Here is a 14,188-nt window from a genome sequence, read left to right on the forward strand (position 1 = left end):
TAAGTTAGGAAGGTGATCATAATCAAGTGCAATAAAAATTCCAAAAACTTGGGAAGATGTCACAAAGGTTGAACATTAAGACCATAAATAGCTTGGAGATCCAACATTACATTCGTTACTTTAACCTTTGGCTTGTGACTTCATAACACACTCGGTCATGTTTGCAATACCTTGGTTAATAGCTCACAGGTCAGGCCACGAATGCAGTTAGCAAGTGCATTCATTTTGAAAAACTTGATGATTTCTTGCCTGCAAGATAGTGTTGAAGTTCATTGATTTAAATGTCCATCCTCAGTTGCCTGTGCCATAGTAGCAGCTGTGTGTTGAACTGCACTAGCCCAAGAAAATGCATTGTTATGTTGTGTATTTAGTTTAGGATGAGTTTCTGCTTTATTATATTTGAACACTTAATCTTTTCATGGTTTGGTTGTAAGACGTTCATCTGAAAAATGCTGGAAAAATCATTAACAGGAAACTTTGGAAATAAGGAAAAATGGGTCAAAGAACTTGTGCTCTTCAAAGAATAAAAGAGGCTGCAGTCCACGCTGTCTACAAAAGTGGTCAAGGTAGGCAGCATCAATCTATCCAGGTCCAAGAACCACCAAGGTTTCACCCAGACTAATTCTACAACAAAAGAGCTAACTTCAAAGAGAACCCCACTCAAATGCCCAATGATTAAAACAGGCCATTAAATAGCAGACAGATCAAATACCTCTTCCTGTCAATCAAGGGATTAACTGAAAATTTTCAGGAATGTAATTAAGTGCAAGCTTGGATTCCAAACCAATGCAGTATTTTTATTCTACCATGGCTGATCAAGCTCCAAAATAACCTGTAAAAAAACAGAGCTACGACAAATACATTTTCCCACAGAACACACATGTGCGTACAATGTTCCAACATTTGCTTAGGAGATTGATACAAAAGAAGAACCCATGTGTTTTTACAATCTTTGGTCTCTGAAAACCAGAGGCAGGGAGACCTAATAACCATCACCTGATTAATTTCTCCTTTTCCATCACTCTTTAGGTATTGGACCATGAGATTTGACCTTTCTGGTATCTCTACCAATAAAAAAATCTGCACTTGCAGTTGCAAATGACAAAGCTATGGACGATACACAAGTGCCCGGATCTCCCCATCAACCACATTCAATCCTCTGTTGCTTTCTCACATCTACAGGATTACACGGGTAGCTGCTGTACAAAAGTCCCCAATTCACATCCAGCTGCAGGACCCCAGTGCCTTTGCTCAGTGCTTGTAAAAGCACACGGTCCTGGTAGGAGTCAGTGCAGAACAATCCGAAGCAAAGATCACATTAACCCTCTACTGAGGTCAATTATAGAGTTTCCACCCTGGACTACTACAGAAAGGGGCAGCACAATGGCGCAGCTAGTGGAGCTGCTATCTCACAGCTCCAGCAGCCCAGGTTCAATCCTAATTTCAGGTGCAGTCTGTGTGGAGTTTGCATGTTTTTCCTGTAAACCTAGGTGATCCAGTCTCCTCCCACATCCCAAAGACGTGCTGACTGGTCGGTTAATTGGTTATTGTAAACTGCCCCTAGTGTGTAGGTGAGAGGTAGAAGCTGAGGAGAGTTAAAGGGAATGTAGGAAGAGTAAAAGTGGGATTAGTGTGGGATTCATGTAAATAGGCGGTTGCTGGGCACTGCAGACTCAGTGGGCTGAAGGGCCTGTTTCCGTGCTATGTCAGTCTAGGATTCTATGAAGATGCTCCCATGCTTAAATTAACTTTCTTTTAAATTTGATATTACCATAACACCAGGGCTTAAATCTGATTTGGTATACTCACACATATGATGAGTTGTCACAGATTGCGACTAATCATTCAAAATAGTTTGCCACACCCAGCCTAACCAAAACAAAAATCTAAATTTGCACCTTGTTTTATAAAGTCATAGAAAAACATTCTTCATGCAGAATTATTTCCCTGCTGATCTGGTTCTCTTTTCCACTTCCTCCTTGCATACACCTCTGCCAATGGCTCCTCCTTCCTCTGCCAAACCTCCTCCATGTCTCCACTCTATTTCCTTGCAATGTCAGCTTGGACTGGGGGTCAGCCTTGCTCCTCTCCAGTAAAGCAAAATTCTCTAACAGTTACTGTGGTGCATGAGCCTTAATCAAACCACACTGCTTCTCCACTTATGCAAACATTCCTTGTTCCGCCACTCACAGGAAGCATGGAAAAGAGGGAATGATGTTGAATTCCAGGCTAGAGACAACAATAGCTAGGTGATCTGGAGAACAGGATCAAAAATCATAACAGTATCCTTATCTAGGTTTGAAGAAATGCTAAATACTAAACAGATGGTTTCCTCTGTTGCCAATTAACCTACTAACCTGCACGTCTTTGGGGTATGGGAGGAAAGTGGAGCACCCAGGGGAAATCTATGCAATCACAGGGCGAACATGCAAACTCCACACAGTCAGCATCAAAAGTTGCCCTGATGGTGACTATTCTCTTGCTCATTCCTCGTGAGTGGTAATTCTTAGGCCGCAAATAGTTTTCTTTTTCACCAACCAGATTTTTCTTGAACCAAAGACTGTAAAGAACAAAAGCAGCATTGTGGTTAGACATCTAAGATAGGTTTCTGCCATACCAGGGCATTGGTGTGAACTTTGCAGCTACACTGAGGTCAATAGGGGACACCCAAAACGAGTTACAATGACACACACAGGAGAGTACATTGTACACAATTCCTCCAGGTAGTTTAGTTGGATGCAGGGTATGTGAGAAGCACATTCCATCTGACCACAAATGTGTGAAGTTTTTAGTGACTACATAAACAGAGGGAGTATAATTTTCAAAATAGTTCATTGATTAATCATTTCAACATAGTTAAATATATTTAAGAATATATGGAACTGCAGTTTCATGCAGTACTAAAGACTGCCTTGTTTCCCAGTTTTGCTCTAAAATAGTTGCAGAAAGCTGCAAAACAGCACACACAGTGGAGGAGCAGAGATCACTGTTAGCAAATTGGATTTCCACACTGAGCTAAAGATATGCAATCTCTAGGTTTCCTCCACTAGCAGGTCCAGATAGCCTCATTGCTACTCTCACTGCAAGTTGCAAACTATTCATTCACTGGAAAATGGTTGTTCATAACTCACAACTTACATATGATAAGAGCATCACCTCGCAGATTGACCACAACCCGAATCAGCTTTCACTGTGTAGGTTTCAAATGAAAATCTATTTGTTTTGTTTACTTCAAACATTTCATGCTTATGTTGTGCCAAATTCAAGTGACTATGTTTAGAGTGCAACAATCCAATGGAGACAGAATAAAATCTGCCCTTGATGAGAATAGTCATTGAATCTCTACAACGGGCAGTTTTACTGGCCCTTACAGAAAAGGTCTATTAGCTTGTTCAGACATAAACAGCAGCATATTAGATCATGTTTATTTTATCCTAATAATTCCATTCACAGCAAAAAAGGTAACAAAAAAAGCCATTTTGTCAAAAAAATCTGAAAAGGTTCTTTAAATAGCATTTGATTCAGTAACATTTCTATTCACAGTCCCCATTTATTCAGTTGCTCACTTGCAGTATCCCATTTTTTGTAATGTACTCAATCAACATCGACTTGAAAGGTTGCCAGTGACATTCTATCTGATACCAGTCACTGGCAGGGACTTCAACACTATCTTAGATCTATAATAACTTTCCCAGCTTATTTCTGCAGCAGAATAAAATTACCAGACAACACCTGTATGTGTGTGTGTGTTTGTCTACATGCATTTGTGTCTCGCATGCCTGTTCTTGTCAGATATTCTTGCAAATCATAATCAATACATCTTTTGGCCCTTGATTCTGCCTCTCTTGGCTGCTGAGGATATTGAAGCATGTGGATCTGCATCCAGAGGTTTCAGCAGTGAATGGCTACAAACCATTTGAATGCATGGGGCAGCTGGGGTCAGTAACCAGGAGTGGGGACTCCACGTACCTTTCCTCCTATCCCTCACCCATGGGCACAGTGACAGACAGTTTTGCCCCAGTCCGATCCCAGCTGTTGCATTAACTCAACACAGACCAGAGAATGACAAAGAAACCTTCTCCATTTAATAATCAGGACCATACGGATAACTTTCAAACCATCACACTCACATTATCGTAAATGCAAAGCAGATGTTTGATAACGTTTTAAACATAAACATCAATCTCCATTGTTTTAGTAAATGAGTGTAAGTGGACTCTCTGGGATCCGATTTGCCAATAATCAATATATCAGCGCCCAACCGTTGTTGAGGAGTGAGTGGAACAATGGCCAGTCCTCCCAGCCCAGGGTACTGGGTGCGTTTTTAATACCTTGCATGCTGTTGATAGTGAACAGCCAGGGAGCAGAGTGATGCAGAATGTGTCACTGGTCTGAAGCAGCCCATAGGTTATGATGTCCATGCTAACACTTCTTGCGAAGTCTGCAGGGAGCAAAGTCATTCGGGCTCAGCAATGATCACAGTGGGTCATGAGGAGAGGGAACAATTCATAAGATAACAGTGAGGGGAGATGTTTCAGCCCAAAGTATAAAACTCTGCCTTTCATTGATAAGCACTGCCTGGGAGCACCACCAGTTGTCTAACTTCCACCACAGATGCAGACTCATTCAGCTTATAAAACAAGCTCATGGCTCCCTCAAACAATCAACAAAGCTGAAAAATCAAAAAAACTGCAAATGCTGGAAACCTAAAACAAAAACCGAAAATGCTGTACATACTCAGCAGTCAGGCTGCATCCACGGGAAGAGAAACAGTTGGTATCTGACCTGAAACGTTGACTCCGTTTCTCTTCCCACAGATGCAGCCTGACCTGCTGAGTATATCCAGCATTTGCTGTTTTTGCTTTAAATCACCAAGCTGTCCAGTTTTGCAACACACCCTACTTCAATCGACAACTGGGCTTTTTAACCAAACAACATTATTTCGCAAAGTTACAAAAAGCCCTGAAAGGAAGTGGAAAGGATTTAAATGAAAAAAAAAACACATTGTCTGTTGGACTACAACACTATTTTGCATCAGTTACAAATAATGTGTTCATAGAAAATAACTACTGGCCACAATGGCTAGAGAAAAAAAATAAATCCATCCTCAGTAACAATTTCTTCAACCTTATGAAGTGCAGAACTTCAATACTTGCACTGACAATATTCTTCCTTTCCCACATCACTGCACTATTGGAAGAGAGTTCGATATTTCTATCTCTTGAAAGATCTTCAGGTGGGCTCATTTTAATTCATAACTGAAAGTCCACTGATGCTAAAAGTATATAAAAAAAGATATTGGATGTTTTCAGCAAATTAGCCAGAATCTGTGGAAAGGAAAGAAGTAAAAGGTTATGGATAGAGTAGACTACAGGAAATTTTCCCCTGTATCAGAGGATAAAACTAGAGGACATAGGTTTATGGTTAGGGTAAAAGATTTAGAGGGGATCTGAGGGGGACTTTTTTCACCCAAAGAGCGGTGAGTACCTGGAACACACTGCCTGAGAGAGTGGTGGAAGCAGAGTTGTTGATGGCATTTATGAAGTGTCTCCACAAGCACTTGAATTGCCTTGGCGTAGAAGGCAGTGTATGGGTCAAGTGCTGGAAAATGGGATTAATACGGGTGGGTGCCCACTGGTCAATGTGGACATGGTGGGCCGAATGGTTTGTTTCCATGCTGTATGGCTTTATGACTCTACAAATATGGGGATCCAGCAGATTTCCAGACTGATTTCAACAATTTCAGATCACGACAAAAGTCACAAAGGAACAAAGACAAACTAAACTGGGCAAAGAAAATCTAAACCGGGCAAAGACAAGGATCGAGGTCAATGTGAGGAAATTTGAGGTCACAGACAAATTGGAAATGTTTTTAGGGATGTGAAAACTGTGGAAAATCAAAGGGATTTGGGAATACATATTTTTAAACCACTGAAAACTATCATGGGAAAGGTAACACAAAACCCTAAATAAAATGTTGTTTTATCAATAGGGATTGAAATTAAAAATTGAACAAATGATATTTCAGTTTTAGTCAGTTTCATGACTCTATGAGGTTCCATTGACTTTGGAGGTGTGGGAGTTGTGGAAAGGTGGGGACAGGGAGAAAAATGGGACAAATTCATGTGTGAGATTCTAGCCTTTGAAGGGTTATGAGACAGTTGATTTATATTCCCTTACATTTGGAAATTTTAAAGGTGACTGAATTAAGATTGGTAAAATAACAGAGATCTGATCAAGAAGATGCAGAGAAATTCTTGGGTAAGGAAATGCATAAGAAGAAGGGATACCCCTAAAATTACAGAGCAGCCGTTCAGAAGTGGTTATGTATCTAAAACATATTTTCTTATAAACAGTCAGTAGATTGCTGAGCTTTATTAGGTTAAGGAGAGTCATGAGACATAGAGCCATGGTGGGTAAATGCAGTTGAGATGCAGATCAGATTTGATCTAAAGGGAAGATGGAACAGACTTGGTTGGGGCTCAATAGCCAGCAATTATTCCGATGATCCAACATAAGATTCCAGATTGGAACAGGTGTGCTGGGAATGTTTTTGGAGCAGGGTTGCTGAAAAACATTGAACAGAACCTGAAACCAGCAAATACTTTGCACCGATCCTCCACACCATAGTTACCATCACAGTCCTGGTTGCTGCACCCCAAATTCATTAATCCCTAGTTTGGTGTTTAATGCCTAGGTCCCACTGCACTGTCAGTTCCTATCACTTGACTCATTCCCACTCCATTGCTGTTGAAACTCTAGCTCCCATTCGGTTAGTTCATGTCACACTTCTAGTCCCTGCACAATCCCCCCACATCTTATTCCTGCTACACACCAAGTTCTTGTCCCACAGGCTCACACTGCATCCTTAATTCCCATAATAATCTTAGTTCTTCCAACCATTATTTCAGCCACAGCCCAGATGACTTTGTACTTAGTTTCCATTCCACACTTAGTTCCTGCACCCCAGTTTCCGCCTGTCCTTAAGTCCCCACTTCACTTCTTGTTCCTGAAGTTCTAGTTCCCAGTTCCAGTTCTTGCACCCCAGCGTTCCTAGTTCCCACCACATTCCTAGTTCCTTCACCCGAGTTACTGCACCAGCCCTAGTTTGTGCGCCCTTGGATTTGATGATCTCCACTGCAAGTACCATCCACACATTGGACCAAGTGACTTCTGTTCTTGGAAAAGGTCAACCAGATGACACTGGTTGAGGAATATGCTTGCCTATGATTTCCAGATGGCTGACTGACCTGCAGATATTTAACATCACAGCTCACAGAATAGGGTCAAGAGATGCAGGACATGTAACTTGTGGAAATGTGCTCCCAGAGAGGAGACAACATTGGATATTACCTTCAATCAATAAAATGCTCCTGCATAGGTGCCACTAATGGTGCAATGATCCACCTGCAGTAACACATATTTCCTGAACAGGCATTGAGCAAAGTTTCACAATGCCCACACATTTCCTTTACAGTAGAAGATCCTTATCTACTTACTCCTACGCCCTTAATGGGAATGTTTAAAGAAGACATTCATGCAAACAGATTTGCCAACACAAATGCAAATCAAAGCCTGTTCCACTGTGTGCCTCTTGGAAATTTATGACCATTACAACCACAAACACACAATGTTGCCCATTTACCACCAACTCTTCAACTACAACAAACAAAAATTGCTTGCTGTTATTTTGGTTTTTTATGTCCTTATTAAAGTCAACGGGATAATTATAACCATATTTGTAACTGAATTAGACAATCCATTGGAATATCACAGCAGTCCAATAATGTCTCATTGTGATATGACAGTGGCTTCAAATGTTCCTGTCCATATAAAATCTTTTCTTCTTTGCTGTATTTCATAACAAATGAAAAATCTCACACTGTCTTACAATTACTTAATCATTCTTTACTCCTTAGCAGATGTGTGCATTCTCTTTATACTGACTTTCAAACTCTAATAAAGTAACATCAACCTGAATGAAGTCCCTTACTTTTTCCACATTTTCATAGGAACACAGTCTTTTTTTAAAAATATCCATTGCAGACAAACGCCAGCAGCTGCCACACTCCCATGTGCCCTCAGAAACTCTGACGAATTGTGCATTAGATGATGTGGTCATTAAAAGTAAAAACTACACCTTTCTCAAGAGGGAATCCGTGTATCTCCTTGATCAATCAGGTTGAAGGAAAAGTACTGCAGAGTGCAGAGTTTGAACCAGGAAATGGACGTTTGGAATATTTAATTCAAAGCCTGAGCCCATACAGTACACAGTATGTAAAACAAAATGGGAAAGATGGATAGGATTGGAAGAAAAATACTTTATAATATCCAAAGATCATAAAAATCTGAAGGCATGAGACTCCACACTTATAAAAGCGAGTGTTCAGTAACAGTGAACTCATTAGGCAGCAACTAAAAGCAGTTGGACAATTAAAAATTTACTAATACTTGAATAGACATGCATAACTTTTTCTGGCATTTTTAGTGGGTATCTATCACATAAATACCAATGTATTTACCTGTTGAGCCTCTTGGCAAAATATAGTCTCAGTGTGAAACTTCTGGGACAGAGAGTTAACTTGGACAGAGAGTTAACTTGGACAGTGAAATCTTTATTTCCATTATTAACTGTGTTTCATGATTGTTAGAAGTAGCTGTCTAATTTCCTCTTTAAAAACTGATTGCTGTTAGCCTCACTGTTATGTTCCCAAAGAATCTGCATCAAAGCAACTTTTACCACAATAGTATTTCAAAGACAATTGAAGAAGATTTACTGAGAAGTGCTGGAGACAGAACAATATATCTCATCAGCACTGCTCACTGAATGCATTGAATAATGCATCACGAAACTTGGCACACATGATGAATGGTTAGAACCCAAAATCCAAATTCACCCCACAAGAAGATGCAGGTCCCAGCAAAAGTACCAATCTGATCCCAAAGCATTCAAAATCCTTGAGACTTTAGAGTAAGAAGCTTAATAAAGACATTGTGACATAAATGACACAAATTAAAACAGAACTTCAACCATGAAATATACAGTATAATCTTTTACTCAGATTAAACTTTTAATTTGATTCTGTTTAATTGAGAATAATATGATAGCTTTAAAGGAACTGATAGCTCATTTAAAACTGCAGTTACTGTACAAGATTCAGAGTTAGCAGCGACACACCCAGGAGTAACACATACTGGAGGATTCATGATGGGTTTTCAATGCTTCCAACATACCGATTCCAAAAAAGTGGTAAATTTAATTTTAGTTAAGATCTGAAATTCCCAACCATTAAAGGTTGTTGAAACAAAATCAATCAATGCCTTCAAAAGAAAATTGTACTGGCACACAAGATGAATAACTTGCAGGGTTATGGGGAAAAAGCACAGGAATGGGACCAACAGGATTACTCTATCAGGAGCTGGCATGGACTCAGTGGGCTGAATAGCCTCCTCCAGCACCGTAACAATTCTATGATTCTGTAAGCAAATAATGGTACATGTAGAAAGTTTATTTTCTAAAGTGTTATCTTTAATGGAAGTAGATTTATTATTACACACAAAAGGTTTTAATAGCTTAGCAGGGAATATGCTCCTTAGTTAAATTTGCAGATAAAATAATGATAAACCTAATTGATTATGGAGCCTGCTGTAATTTTGAGAAATGCTCTGACTACAAGTTATGGCATGCTGGTCCTTGCTGTACTTGATCCTTCACTCCAGAGCAGTTCTGCTTGGTGTTTCAAAGATGCTTCTGGCAGAATACAGACTCACGGCTTAAATTGGTCCATTGTAGTCTGGCAGAAGAAGTCTCGCTAAACTTCTCTATACTCGATGACAAAGTTGATGCCCATCTCACTTCTGGCCTCCAACTAATCCTTTTTCCTACTGTTATACTGCTTGTTTCTCTCCTTCAATGTACAGTGATTTTCTTAACTTTCAGAATCGTTCCAGCTATGCTCCAAAGTTGCCACCTACGAGATTATTTATATCTCATACAACCCCGGCATAGTGAAACCAAGACCAGGAATTTCCCCTGAGCTGCTCTACTAATGCGCAAACAGGGTTTCCTTCACATTAAATTACAGTTGGAAATTCCTGGCTCAAAACTCATCATGCAGACTGACAGCCTGAACTCACTTCTTCCTTGAACCGATTGACCCCTTAAGTCTTTTAGTCTTTCCTTCCTCCTGTACGATCCCCAGGTTTTTAAATTCCATTTTAGCGTCACATAATCACTATCACCTGGCTTATCTTGTTATTAACTCCATTATGCCTCAGTGGCCCTGCTTGGATTTCAGCTGAGATTCCCCAGAGTTGTTATGAAAAAAGGCACCCTCTCACTATGCAAGAGCACTTTATACAAAGATTCTGAATCAGAAATTGCACTTTCACTTTTGTATTGGCCACCACAGTTTCACCTTAAAAAAATAAATCAAATGGATGGCGCAGTTGTGAGATGATAAGGAGGCCAAAAGGTTCACAATGCCTTCCTTGCAGGGATGTCTTTCAAAATGTTCCGCCTGCTGGCCAGTCCTGACCCAGAGTGGGGAGACGGGGAACAGTCTCACTGACCCAGTGGAGAGACGGGGAAAATTCTCACTGACCCAGAGTGGGGAGAAGGGGAACAGTCTCACTGACCCAATGGGGAGATGGAACAGTCTCACTGACGCAGTGGGGAGAGGGGGAACAGTTTCACTGACCCAGTGGGGGGAGAGGGGGAACAGTCTCACTGACTCAGTGGGGAGGCGGGGAACAGTCTCACTGGCCCAGTGGGGGAGACGGGGAACAGTCTCACTGACTTAGTGGGGCAACTGGGAAGAGGCTCATTCATCCTGAGCTGGAATATAGGGCTTGACTGTAATCCTGCCACCATTCCGCCCAGCAAAAGGCGGCCTTTTGTCTGGTCACCACTCCCCAGCTGTAGAAGAATTGCCTGGCTCTGGGAATCCTGTCCCATACACCCTTACATGGTCTTAAAATAACTCTCGCCAGTCGGGAACTGATGTGTATTGCTGAGACGCTTGGAGAGGAACCAAACCTTCTGCAGGCAGACTGTTAAGGGGTTTAATTATCTTGTGCAATGGATACATTGGAAGCTGAAAAGAATCTTTTTTTTATCTTCAACCGTAAGCCTCTCCTTCTGTCCTTGATTTGAAGGATATTATCAACTAGCACGGGTACATCAAGGCTGCAGAGTGTACCATCTCCAAGTTGACTTGAAGCAACTTGATTTGGCTTTTTCCACAGAACCCCCTAAAGCTGTAACCTCTATGACCAGGAAGGACAAGGGCAGCAGGTTCATAAGGAAGCTACACCTGCAGGTTGCAATCTACGACACATCCTGGCTTGGAAGGATATTGGTATTCCCTCATTGTTGCTGGGTCTATTTCCCTGTCCATTGTGAGAGTACACTCACGGGAAGGAAAATGGTGGCTCATCACTGCCTCCTCAAGGGCAATTAGGGGTAGAGCCTGAGTACCCGACCCAAGCCTGATGTTACGTTCAGGTTCAGATTTGGTCACTATCATAAGAAATTTAGTCCTTGGGCTCAGGCCAGGTTTAAAATGGCTGTTTCAATTTTATATCTGAACTGATCTCTAATTACAGAAAGGCAATAAGTGCTGGCCTTAATGCCGTAATGAATAAAAAAATACCTCACCTACTCCATGTAAGTATGGCTATCCTTCGGTTTTAAATTCAGACCTATTTTACAGCACTCAATCTGTTGCACTTCCAACCAGAATTTCAGCCTCACTATCTTTTGTAACAAATGGTTTTGCTTAACTAGGTATATGAAAGATTCTGAATGAGAAGAACTGATCTCACCAAAAAACACGATGAAATTTTATTCTTTTAAAGTTTAATCAGCCTTCTTGGGACGAGGTAACCCTGCCGTTCTAACACAAGTATTAGATTTCACCATCAACAACAAACATAAAAAAACATTCAAAAGAAAAGAAATGCACAAATCCAGTGAGAGCCTATGATAATCAAATGTGGTTACAAATACAACAAACTTTTGATGTTAAAAGAGAATCTCTACCTTTCTTTTGATTTCCAACCATAACCGAGCAGTCAGCATGACAAAGCACACTTCCTGACTGAATGTTCAAATGCTCAAAAGCAGGTGGACTTGGGATTGATCTCAGTAGACATTGTGCACTGTTACCAGGTGAGGCAGTCCAAACAACTGATTCCCTGACCACAGTGCAAAGTAATTTAAATTAATTTTTGAAAAAGCATTGCTAATTTTCAGGGAGAGGCATGGAATTGAGAACTTAAAACCATTAAAAATAAGAGATTTTTTGAAATGTAAAGCCTCCTTTGTATTCATACCTGCTTTCAGAAGCAATAATTCATCTCTTCGGCACTTGAAACTTTGCAACATGCAGTTATCCACTAAGCAGTTAGATAATTCACACCAGCCAGGCTTATAGAAGCTGTGTGCATGTGGAGAAATGACACAAGATACCAGGTCCGAAACCTGCCTTTTGTTCACGTTTGCTGCTCTGAAGCCACTTAATCTTGTCCATGGAATGTCACTGAAAACTGTCAAATCATTTTTTCCAAAGGTTAAACTTTTGTTTTTAATATAAACAAGAATATCTTCAGCTTACCCACTTGTAAAGCCTTTTGTCGCCGAGCAATCTGTTCAATCCTTCTTTAATCCACTTGTTAATTTACAATTTTAGCAGAAGCATTCTAGTGTTCAACATGGCTCTCACTCCCTCTCAGCCAAACAGCCACTCCAGCAACTAATCACCATAAGTCCATCCTTCTCCAGTGAGGAATGTGCCACATTGCCAAGGGGGTGGGAAATCAGAAAATAAACTCTGCCAAGTGCTGTTTTGAAAAAAAACCCACAAAGATGTCCACTGATTTTAATCCCGCAGGAGACAAGAGTCTCAACAGCTATTAAACAGGAGATTGTCTGCAGACGAGGAGTAATTAAATAGTTTTCCCCACCCCTCCTCTTCCAACTCTGCTTTGCTTTTTAATCATTATCTTGATAACCAGTCAGGGCTTTCTGCAAGCAAACTGATTTAAATAGCATTATTTTCTGCTCTTGTTGAAAAGCTGGATCTGAGATAAAGTGGGTCCTTAGCTGGCAGTGAAAGTTAGGAAGACATCGGGCATATTAGGATATTACAAATTACCACCTGAAGACCACAATATTAACTGATTTGATTCTATAGGACAAACATAACCAGAAAGAGCCACGTTTACATTACACCGCATCACGTCTCTCAACAATATCTCTGTATGTCATGTACAATTAATTACTCTGAAGTCTTGAGCATTGTTACTCAGTAGTCATAGCAAAAGTGCAATAATTAACTCATTTTTGTTCTGTAAGCATTCATAGTGCAAAGTAGCTGCAAACAATGAGAAGATGGTGATTATAATGCTTATTAAAAAAATAAGCACTAACTCTATTTCCTTGCTGTTCATTGTTAAGTTTCACAGGCCAAAGTCTAAGTTGCCTTTATCGAAGCCAAACCCATCAGAAGGAACTCCCCTCATTGTACAAACTTTTCTTCAGTGACTCTAATGATAAAGGGACTCCATATTGTGGTAATGTCTTTGGAGAAAGTGAAGGCTCTGGGCTGAGTCTGGTGATCAGTACCATACCCACCACATTATTGGCCTTGGGGAAAAGCCATAATTAAAAAAAAACAATCAAGGTTCCCATTGCTCAGCAAAGTGAAAGTGCACGTGTGCACGTTTTTGGAGAGAAAGGCTCAGCCCTGATGTCTCCTGATACAGCTTTCGTCCACAGCCCCAGGATAACCATGCTGCTCAGTCCCTTCCAAATCTGCACTAGTTTATAATAATTTTATTACTTTAATATTAATAATGGTGGCAAGGTATTAAGAATACAGAGGGCCAGTCATCCCCTTTCACCCACCTCACCTCATCCCACCCCAATCTTAAAATTGATGAGCCCCTTGCAACAGCCCAAATTCAAGTAAATTATAAGATCACTATTGAAACTGTGGGACCCACAAGTAGAGTTCGATCCCCAGCTCAACCTCCCTTATGAGAAGATTGCTTCACCACTGATGGATGCACCCCTATAGACAATACAAAAGCCTCCATTACAATGGGATTATTTAATGAGTTTTAGCTTTATTTCTTCCCATACCTAAGTACCTGCACTCCAAAATGGATACTATCAACTACAGGA

General features: G+C 40.6%; 1 protein-coding gene across 4 annotated transcripts in view; it reads right to left on the bottom strand.

Moving 5' to 3' along the window:
* The window catches only part of shroom3 (shroom family member 3), a 354,478-nt gene that overhangs the window by 82,538 nt on the left and 257,752 nt on the right, over positions 1–14,188 (bottom strand). The window contains exon 1 of one of the 4 annotated variants that reach the window (XM_052043018.1): positions 12,622–12,735. The exons of 2 other annotated variants lie outside the window; for them this stretch is intronic. The gene's annotated coding sequence lies outside the window, so the exon portion shown is untranslated. Of the gene's footprint in view, positions 1–12,617; positions 12,736–14,188 lie in introns of those variants that run through there. One more of the 4 variants, XM_052043008.1, reaches the window with a different exon arrangement.

This window comes from Pristis pectinata, chromosome 2, assembly GCF_009764475.1.
Source record: "Pristis pectinata isolate sPriPec2 chromosome 2, sPriPec2.1.pri, whole genome shotgun sequence".
NCBI classification, from domain to species: domain Eukaryota; kingdom Metazoa; phylum Chordata; class Chondrichthyes; order Rhinopristiformes; family Pristidae; genus Pristis; species Pristis pectinata.